The sequence below is a fragment of the Rhinoderma darwinii genome, chromosome 5 (genome assembly GCF_050947455.1).
Source record: "Rhinoderma darwinii isolate aRhiDar2 chromosome 5, aRhiDar2.hap1, whole genome shotgun sequence".
NCBI classification, from domain to species: domain Eukaryota; kingdom Metazoa; phylum Chordata; class Amphibia; order Anura; family Rhinodermatidae; genus Rhinoderma; species Rhinoderma darwinii.
In genome coordinates, this window is record NC_134691.1 from 260,313,796 (window position 1) to 260,325,873 (window position 12,078).

General features: G+C 43.1%; 1 protein-coding gene across 2 annotated transcripts in view; it reads left to right on the forward strand.

Annotated features, from left to right (window-relative positions):
* CUL1 (cullin 1) overlaps positions 1-12,078 on the forward strand; it is a 96,690-nt gene that overhangs the window by 30,285 nt on the left and 54,327 nt on the right. The window lies entirely within an intron of this gene.

Consider the following 12,078-nt stretch of genomic DNA (forward strand, 5'->3'; position numbering starts at 1 on the left):
GGTGTACAGTAATGCCCTGAGGATGAAGCAAGCACAGGAGCTGTGCGCGCTTTATCTTCAGCGGGTGTCGACTTTAATATACAGCCAACATCCCACTGCAACGGCAGCGATCAGTTCCCTCCGATCGCCGCCGTCTAACCCCTTAAATGGCGCTGTCAATAGCGACCGCTGCATTCAAGTGCTTTACACAGACGGAGGGGGCTCCCTCTGTACCCTGTTGGCCCCCCATGAAAAATTGCGAGGTGTTGATGGTTGCTACGGCAACCAGGAAGCCTAGCAATGGCTTCCTGGTTGCCAGGTACGTGAGCCTATTAGGTCCTGCCCAAGGCAGGACATAATAGGCTTAACTGTCAGTTGTAAAATGACATAAGTAAGGCAGTGGGTTGTACAGGGGATCAGTCCCCTAGTATGTGTAAAAAAAAAAAAAAATATTTTAAATAAATCGCATTCGTATCGGCCTGACCTATAAAAATATATTATTTATCCCGCACGGTGAACACCATAAAAAAATAAAAACAAAACAATGGGCAAGTTTCCTTTTTTGGTCACGTTGTTTCCAAAATTTTTTAATAAAAAGTGATCAAAAAGTCGCACGTACCCCAACATGGTACCAATAAAAACTACAGTTTGTCATGCAACTCACGCAGCTCCGTCGACAAAAAAATTAAAAAGTTATGGCTCTCGGGATATGGTGACACTAAAACATTATTTTATTTAGAAAAAAGTGTTTTTATTGTGTAAAGTAGTATAACATAAAAACGATATAAATTTGGTATTGCCGTAATCGTATCAAAACGCAGAATAAAGTAAACATGTTTATACTGCACAGAGAACGCCGTTAAAAATGTATAAAAAACAGTGAGAATTTCTGTTTTTTGTTCTCACCTCCCAAAATTTTTTATAAAAACTGATCAAAACTACAGCTCGTCCCATGAAAATCAAGCAGTTCGTCAACTGAAAAATAAAAAGTTATGACTCTCGCAAGGCAATAATGCAAAACGACGGCCCAGACTAATTTATAATTGCAGCAGTTTTTCACCTAAAACCCCACGTCATCATTTGCAGCCCCCACTGATAGACCCTGTAAATGCAGTCGAAACTAACATTTTGGGGTCTGTTCTACATATGGGCCTAGTGAAGAAGTCAAAGATTAGGCAATGCTGGAGTGCGGATATTTTGTACAATACCACAGACACCCTTTAGAAGTGTGACTCCTGCCCCCAATAATCTGGTCTGTGCATAAAGGATTGGTTCAAAACCTACGTCACTATCCATGGATAATAATTTTTGTGCATTTACCCCATTATTACATCATCCTACTATGCCGTGATGTACTCCACCTAGTTTACATTTACTCTGATGTACTCCGCACAGATTACATTTACCCTGATGTACTCCGCCCAGTTTACATATACCCTGATGTACTCCGCCCAGCTTACATATGCCCTGATGTACTCCGCCCAGCATACATATACCCTGATGTACTCCGCCCAGCATACATATACCCTGATGTACTCCGCACAGCTTACATATACCCTGATGTACTCCGCCCAGCATACATATACCCTGATGTACTCCGCACAGCTTACATATGCCCTGATGTACTCCGCCCAGCATACATATACCCTGATGTACTCCGCCCAGCATACATATACCCTGATGTACTCCGCCCAGCTTACATATGCCCTGATGTACTCCGCCCAGCATACATATGCCCTGATGTACTCTGCCCAGATTACATTTGCCCTGATGTACTCTGCCCAGATTACATTTACCCTGATGTACTCTGCACAGATTACATTTGCCCTGATGTACTCTGCACAGATTACATTTGCCCTGATGTACTCCGCCCAGCTTACATATGCCCTGATGTACTCCGCCCAGCATACATATGCCCTGATGTACTCCGCTCAGATTACATTTGCCCTGATGTACTCTGCCCAGATTACATTTACCCTGATGTACTCTGCACAGATTACATTTGCCCTGATGTACTCTGCACAGATTACATTTGCCCTGATGTACTCTGCACAGATTACATTTGCCCTGATGTACTCTGCACAGATTACATTTGCCCTGATGTACTCTGCACAGATTACATTTGCCCTGATGTACTCTGCACAGATTACATTTGCCCTGATGTACTCTGCACAGATTACATATGCCCTGATGTACTCTGCACAGATTACATATGCCCTGATGTACTCTGCACAGATTACATATGCCCTGATGTACTCTGCACAGATTACATATGCCCTGATGTACTCTGCACAGATTACATATGCCCTGATGTACTCTGCACAGATTACATATGCCCTGATGTACTCTGCACAGATTACATATGCCCTGATGTACTCTGCACAGATTACATATGCCCTGATGTACTCTGCACAGATTACATATGCCCTGATGTACTCTGCACAGATTACATATGCCCTGATGTACTCTGCACAGATTACATATGCCCTGATGTACTCTGCACAGATTACATATGCCCTGATGTACTCTGCACAGATTACATATGCCCTGATGTACTCTGCACAGATTACATATGCCCTGATGTACTCTGCACAGATTACATATGCCCTGATGTACTCTGCACAGATTACATATGCCCTGATGTACTCTGCACAGATTACATATGCCCTGATGTACTCTGCACAGATTACATATGCCCTGATGTACTCTGCACAGATTACATATGCCCTGATGTACTCTGCACAGATTACATATGCCCTGATGTACTCTGCACAGATTACATATGCCCTGATGTACTCTGCACAGATTACATATGCCCTGATGTACTCTGCACAGATTACATATGCCCTGATGTACTCTGCACAGATTACATATGCCCTGATGTACTCTGCACAGATTACATATGCCCTGATGTACTCTGCACAGATTACATATGCCCTGATGTACTCTGCACAGATTACATATGCCCTGATGTACTCTGCACAGATTACATATGCCCTGATGTACTCTGCACAGATTACATATGCCCTGATGTACTCTGCACAGATTACATATGCCCTGATGTACTCTGCACAGATTACATATGCCCTGATGTACTCTGCACAGATTACATATGCCCTGATGTACTCTGCACAGATTACATATGCCCTGATGTACTCTGCACAGATTACATATGCCCTGATGTACTCTGCACAGATTACATATGCCCTGATGTACTCTGCACAGATTACATATGCCCTGATGTACTCTGCACAGATTACATATGCCCTGATGTACTCTGCACAGATTACATATGCCCTGATGTACTCTGCACAGATTACATATGCCCTGATGTACTCTGCACAGATTACATATGCCCTGATGTACTCTGCACAGATTACATATGCCCTGATGTACTCTGCACAGATTACATATGCCCTGATGTACTCTGCACAGATTACATATGCCCTGATGTACTCTGCACAGATTACATATGCCCTGATGTACTCTGCACAGATTACATATGCCCTGATGTACTCTGCACAGATTACATATGCCCTGATGTACTCTGCACAGATTACATATGCCCTGATGTACTCTGCACAGATTACATATGCCCTGATGTACTCTGCACAGATTACATATGCCCTGATGTACTCTGCACAGATTACATATGCCCTGATGTACTCTGCACAGATTACATATGCCCTGATGTACTCTGCACAGATTACATATGCCCTGATGTACTCTGCACAGATTACATATGCCCTGATGTACTCTGCACAGATTACATATGCCCTGATGTACTCTGCACAGATTACATATGCCCTGATGTACTCTGCACAGATTACATATGCCCTGATGTACTCTGCACAGATTACATATGCCCTGATGTACTCGGCACAGATTACATATGCCCTGATGTACTCGGCACAGATTACATATGCCCTGATGTACTCGGCACAGATTACATATGCCCTGATGTACTCGGCACAGATTACATATGCCCTGATGTACTCGGCACAGATTACATATGCCCTGATGTACTCGGCACAGATTACATATGCCCTGATGTACTCGGCACAGATTACATATGCCCTGATGTACTCGGCACAGATTACATATGCCCTGATGTACTCGGCACAGATTACATATGCCCTGATGTACTCGGCACAGATTACATATGCCCTGATGTACTCGGCACAGATTACATATGCCCTGATGTACTCGGCACAGATTACATATGCCCTGATGTACTCGGCACAGATTACATATGCCCTGATGTACTCGGCACAGATTACATATGCCCTGATGTACTCGGCACAGATTACATATGCCCTGATGTACTCGGCACAGATTACATATGCCCTGATGTACTCGGCACAGATTACATATGCCCTGATGTACTCGGCACAGATTACATATGCCCTGATGTACTCGGCACAGATTACGTATGCCCTGATGTACTCTGCACAGATTACGTATGCCCTGATGTACTCTGCACAGATTACGTATGCCCTGATGTACTCTGCACAGATTACGTATGCCCTGATGTACTCTGCACAGATTACGTATGCCCTGATGTACTCTGCACAGATTACGTATGCCCTGATGTACTCTGCACAGATTACGTATGCCCTGATGTACTCTGCACAGATTACGTATGCCCTGATGTACTCTGCACAGATTACGTATGCCCTGATGTACTCTGCACAGATTACGTATGCCCTGATGTACTCTGCACAGATTACGTATGCCCTGATGTACTCTGCACAGATTACGTATGCCCTGATGTACTCTGCACAGATTACGTATGCCCTGATGTACTCTGCACAGATTACGTATGCCCTGATGTACTCTGCACAGATTACGTATGCCCTGATGTACTCTGCACAGATTACGTATGCCCTGATGTACTCTGCACAGATTACGTATGCCCTGATGTACTCTGCACAGATTACGTATGCCCTGATGTACTCTGCACAGATTACGTATGCCCTGATGTACTCTGCACAGATTACGTATGCCCTGATGTACTCTGCACAGATTACGTATGCCCTGATGTACTCTGCACAGATTACGTATGCCCTGATGTACTCTGCACAGATTACGTATGCCCTGATGTACTCTGCACAGATTACGTATGCCCTGATGTACTCTGCACAGATTACGTATGCCCTGATGTACTCTGCACAGATTACGTATGCCCTGATGTACTCTGCACAGATTACGTATGCCCTGATGTACTCTGCACAGATTACGTATGCCCTGATGTACTCTGCACAGATTACGTATGCCCTGATGTACTCTGCACAGATTACGTATGCCCTGATGTACTCTGCACAGATTACGTATGCCCTGATGTACTCTGCACAGATTACGTATGCCCTGATGTACTCTGCACAGATTACGTATGCCCTGATGTACTCTGCACAGATTACGTATGCCCTGATGTACTCTGCACAGATTACGTATGCCCTGATGTACTCTGCACAGATTACGTATGCCCTGATGTACTCTGCACAGATTACGTATGCCCTGATGTACTCTGCACAGATTACGTATGCCCTGATGTACTCTGCACAGATTACGTATGCCCTGATGTACTCTGCACAGATTACGTATGCCCTGATGTACTCTGCACAGATTACGTATGCCCTGATGTACTCTGCACAGATTACGTATGCCCTGATGTACTCTGCACAGATTACGTATGCCCTGATGTACTCTGCACAGATTACGTATGCCCTGATGTACTCTGCACAGATTACGTATGCCCTGATGTACTCTGCACAGATTACGTATGCCCTGATGTACTCTGCACAGATTACGTATGCCCTGATGTACTCTGCACAGATTACGTATGCCCTGATGTACTCTGCACAGATTACGTATGCCCTGATGTACTCTGCACAGATTACGTATGCCCTGATGTACTCTGCACAGATTACGTATGCCCTGATGTACTCTGCACAGATTACGTATGCCCTGATGTACTCTGCACAGATTACGTATGCCCTGATGTACTCTGCACAGATTACGTATGCCCTGATGTACTCTGCACAGATTACGTATGCCCTGATGTACTCTGCACAGATTACGTATGCCCTGATGTACTCTGCACAGATTACGTATGCCCTGATGTACTCTGCACAGATTACGTATGCCCTGATGTACTCTGCACAGATTACGTATGCCCTGATGTACTCTGCACAGATTACGTATGCCCTGATGTACTCTGCACAGATTACGTATGCCCTGATGTACTCTGCACAGATTACGTATGCCCTGATGTACTCTGCACAGATTACGTATGCCCTGATGTACTCTGCACAGATTACGTATGCCCTGATGTACTCTGCACAGATTACGTATGCCCTGATGTACTCTGCACAGATTACGTATGCCCTGATGTACTCTGCACAGATTACGTATGCCCTGATGTACTCCGCACAGATTACGTATGCCCTGATGTACTCTGCACAGATTACGTATGCCCTGATGTACTCTGCACAGATTACGTATGCCCTGATGTACTCTGCACAGATTACGTATGCCCTGATGTACTCCGCACAGATTACGTATGCCCTGATGTACTCCGCACAGATTACGTATGCCCTGATGTACTCCGCACAGATTACGTATGCCCTGATGTACTCCGCACAGATTACGTATGCCCTGATGTACTCCGCACAGATTACGTATGCCCTGATGTACTCCGCACAGATTACGTATGCCCTGATGTACTCCGCACAGATTACGTATGCCCTGATGTACTCCGCACAGATTACGTATGCCCTGATGTACTCCGCACAGATTACGTATGCCCTGATGTACTCCGCACAGATTACGTATGCCCTGATGTACTCCGCACAGATTACGTATGCCCTGATGTACTCCGCACAGATTACATATATATATATAGGCAGCATTTCTCTTCCTCCAAACACGGCGAGTTGAGTTAATGCCAAAGAGCTCAATTTTAGTCTCATCTGACCACAGCACCTTCTCCCAATCACTCTCAGAATCATCCAGATGTTCATTTGCAAACTTCAGACGGGCCTGTACATGTGCCTTCTTGAGCAGGGGGACCTTGCGGGCACTGCAGGATTTTAATCCATTACGGCGTAATGTGTTACCAATGGTTTTCTTGGTGACTGTGGTCCCAGCTGCCTTGAGATCATTAACAAGTTCCCCCCGTGTAGTTTTCGGCTGAGCTCTCACCTTCCTCAGGATCAAGGATACCCCACGAGGTGAGATTTTGCATGGAGCCCCAGATCGATGTCGATTGACAGTCATTTTGTATGTCTTCCATTTTCTTACTATTGCACCAACAGTTGTCTCCTTCTCACCCAGCGTCTTACTTATGGTTTTGTAGCCCATTCCAGCCTTGTGCAGGTCTATGATCTTGTCCCTGACATCCTTAGAAAGCTCTTTGGTCTTGCCCATGTTGTAGAGGTTAGACTCAGACTGATTAATTGAGTCTGTGGACAGGAGTCTTTTATACAGGTGACCATGTAAGACAGCTGTCTTTAATGCAGGCACCAAGTTGATTTGGAGCGTGTAACTGGTCTGGAGGAGGCTGAACTCTTAATGGTTGGTAGGGGATCAAATACTTATTTCTCTGTGCACAATGCAAATATATATAATTTTGACAATGTGATTTTCTGTTTTTTTTTATATAATCTATCTCTCACTGGTAAAATTAACCTATCCTAAAAATTCTAGACTGTTCATGTCTATGACAGTGGGCAAACTTACAAAATCAGCAAGGGATCAAATACTTATTTCCTTCACTGTACCCTGATGTACTCCTCACAGCTTACATATACCCTGATGTACTCCTCACAGATTACATATACCCTGAAGTGCTGCGCACCGCTTGCATATACCCTGAAGTGCTGCGCACCGCTTGCATATGTCCCCACATTATAAACAAACGCCAGTAAAACACTAAACAATACTACTACCGAGCAAAATCTGCGCTCCAAAAGCCAAATGGCGATCCTTATGGGCCTGGGAGTCTGCCTAAACAGCAGTTTATGACCACATATGTGGTATTACTGTACTCTAGAGAACCGCTTAACAATTTATGGGGTGTCTCCCCAGTGGTACAAGCTGGGCACAACACATTGAGCACCGAAATAGCATATCTGGATAATGGCAATTTTCAATCGGCAACATCTACGGTGTACTAATTTCTGCAAATGGTTTGTGGTCAAAATGCTCACTACACTTCTACATAAATTCCTTGATGGGTGTAGTTTCCTAAATGGGGGTCACTTCTCAGAGGTTTTCACTGTACTGGTACCTCAATGCAATGCAACATGGCACTAAAAATCAATTTTGTAAAATCTCCACTCCAAAAACTAAATTCCGCTTTTTCCCTTTTAGACCGTTGCCGTGTGCCCAAATAGCAGTTTACAACCACATATGGGGCACTTCCCTACTCAGGAGAAATTGTGTAACATTTTGGGGGTGCCTTTTCTCCTGTATTCCTTGTGGAAATGAAAATTTAGGAGCTAAATCTAGATGTTGTTGTAAAAAAAAATTTTTTTTTTTTCATTTTGACGGCCCAATTCTAATAAAATCTATAAAACACCTGAGGGATCAAAATGCTCACTACACCTCTAATTTAATTCTTTGAGGGGTATAGTCTTCAAATGCAATATGGCCCCCAGAAACCAATTCAGCAAAATCTGAGCTGCAAAATCCAAATGGCACTCCTTCCCTTCTGAGCCCGGCCGTGTGCCCAAACAGCAGTTTATTACCACATATGGGGTATTGCCATAATCAGGAGAAATTGCTTTACAAATGTTGAGGTCCTTTTTCACCTCTATTCCTTAAAAAAATTAGAAAATTCTATGTTTTGGTTGTTTTTATAAAATAAAGTAGATTTTAATCTTCACAGACTAACTCCAATAAGTTCACCAAAAAACCTGTGCGGTCAAAATGCTACTTTCTCAGGTAAAACCTTCTGTGTTACAGAAAAAAATGTATTACAAACGAATTTTGGCAAAAAAAATTAAATTTGTACATTTACTCTCTACTTTGCTTCAATTCCTGTAAAACGCCTAAAGGGTTAAAATGCTTTCTGAATGCTGTTTTGAATACTTTGAGGTGTGCAGTTTTCAAAATGGGGTGTTTTTTTTTTTTTTTTTAAACATTTTATTGGTTTTCAAAATAAAAGGAAATTTAAGTGAAGCAATACATTCCGTCAGTAAAATGAAACACATAAATGGCAGTATAAAATCTCGTATATCATACAGAAGATGTTATGAGTCCATCGGCCAAATTAGCCGATGCGTTGTATCAAATTTAACAGAGTTAACAAAGTGTAACAGTTCTAAGCCTTGTAACGTCCTAGAAAAATAAAAGGATGTTCAAAAAACAATACAAACATAAAGTAGACATATGGTAAATGTTAACTAGTAACTATTTTGTGTGGTATTACTATCTGTTTTGCAAGCAGATACATTTAAAATTAGAAAAATCATAATTTCTTCACATTTTCTCTACATTTTGGTGTTGTTCACAAATAAGCAATGAATTTATCGACCATTTTTCCACCAACAAAGTACAATATGTCACAAGAAAACAATCATAATCGCTTGGGTAGGTAAAAGCATTCCAAAGTTATTACCACCTAAAGTGACACGTCAGATTTGAAAAAATGAGCTTGGTCCTGAAGGGGTTAAGGGTTCAGCTGTCTTTTCACCTCCAGTGCTTTTTAAAGTGTTCATCTTATACAAAGGCACAAGGTAGTTTTTTTTTTTTTTTTGGGGGGGGGGTTTTTTTCTGGTAGATGTTCATTTATAAGGACCCCTCAAACTTTGTTAGAGGATCTGTCACTAGTTTATTAATTCCCCATCTCCTAACTAATCTAATGTACACTAAGATGCTGATAACTACAGTGTGATTTATTTTCAAAAATGTTTATTTCCAACGTTGAGCATTTTCTAAATATGCTAATGTGGCTCTAATAGCCTAATAGGAGGTGACACTTTCTTTTCACTCTGGACGGTGTAATATTTTCTGTATGACATTGTCCAATCAGCTTCTCCCCCTTCCCTGCCCAGCAACACATCCCGATCATATAGTGCACTGCTTCCATTCCCGACTGTGTATTCAACTGGCGGTATTTCCGGTTGTGTCATAGCTAGCGATCCTTGTGTCATATGAAAGATTAGATTCTCATCCCATCGTTCTAGGTGGTCCACAGCCCGAGATATGGCTGTTTGAAGTGATCCCCCTTCCCTCCAGTCTCTCATACTGTGTGAAGCAGCTTGATGCTGATAGGACAGGTCAGAGGCTGTGACACCCACTTGTCTAACAAAGGTTTATTGACATATTTAGAATAAAGCTTATAACTTTTAAAATAAACGTTTTTGACCCAGTTTTCACTAGCATTATTAATGGGACATCGCCTATTAGATTAGCTAGGAGATGGGGCATTACTAAACTAGTGACAGCACCTCTTTAGGCTATGTTCACACGGGGTCTTTTGCCGAGTTTTTTGACGCGGAAACCGCGTCGCAAAACTCGGCAGAAACGGCCCGAGAACGCCTCCCATTGATTTCAATGGGAGGCGTCGGCGTCTTTTTCCCGCGAGCAGTAAAACTGCCTCGCGGAAAAAGAAGCGACATGCCCTATCTTCGGGCGCTTCCGCCTCTGACCTCCCATTGACTTCAATGGGAGGCAGGAGAAAGCGTATATCTCGCTGTTTTATGCCCGCGGCGCTCAATGGCCGCGGGCGAAAAACGGCGCGATAATTGCTGCGAAAATCGGCGTGCAGGGAGAGGAATATCTGCCTCAAAGTTCCAAACGGAATTTTGAGGCAGATATTCCTCCCCCAAAATACTCCGTGTGAACATAGCCTTATACTGGGTTCACACTGAGTTTTTTGCAGGTGGAAAATCTGCCTCAAAATCCTGTTTGGAATTTTGAGGCAGACTTTCCTTTTGCCTGCACGCCGATTTTCGCGGCGTTTTTCGCCTGCGACCATTGAGCGCCGCGGGCATTATACGCAGCGAAATACGCTTTCTCTGCCTCCATTGATGTCAATGGGAGGTCAGAGGCCTAAATGCCCAAAGATAGGACATGTCCCTTTTTCCTGCGAGCCGGTTTTTCCGCTCGCGTGAAAAAAAACTCCTCCGCCTCCCATTGAAATCAATGGGAGGCATTTTCGGCCATTTTTTTACACGGGGTTTCAGCGTCAAAAAACTTGTAAAAAAACTCAGTGTGAACTCCCCCTTAAAGTTAAAGAGGACCTGTCTGCTTCTGATTCTGTTTTAGTAAATACTTGTATTTCTTATGAAGTTACCATGCCGGAGCATCCTCTCATTACTTTGTTACTCTTTCTGGAAATGTATGTATATTTCAAAAACTCTGTTAGCATTCCCTGACACAATTTGACACTCCTATGGCTGATGATCCGGTTGTGGTGTGCACATGTATCGCTCCGATGAAAGATTCGCCATCATTTTCTCAATTGTGTCAAAATGCGGCATTAAAACTGCAATGTCTGGTCCCTCCTCTATTATTCTAGAAAGGACACACCTTATTGACATGAGGAATGGTAACACCCAGTTATCAATATATTCATACATTTCCAGGAGTAATAACAGAGGAACAGCATGTACTAAGAAGGTTATTTGGTTGACAGAAGATAAATATCAATTGAGTTGTATTAAGTTAATTTAGTCGTATTCAAGAGGACCTCTCATAGGTTTTTTTTTTTTTTTAAACCACATTCCTCCTCTTATTCCCCACCTCCTCTCGATTCCAGCGCTGTAAAAAAAAGTTTTATATTTTTTTTTTTATAGTTTGGCACCAAATATGATAATTTTGAGTAAAGTGACAGCAGGAGACCTCACCTCTACTCAGTAGGCGTTGCATCCTGCATCGATGTGACGCTGTCCAATCAGACTGGGTTTCCTGCGTCGCTGTGAGGTTGTCTGCTCTGATTGGACAGCGTTACAGCACTGCAAAAAATTATTATTAGGTGCCAAATGGAGCGGGGGCTGTAGCGGGATATGGGGGGGGGGTGGGTGTTGGAGATAAAAATATATATTTTTTTACAGTGCTGGAATCGTGAGGAGGCTCCCCATGGAAGAATGT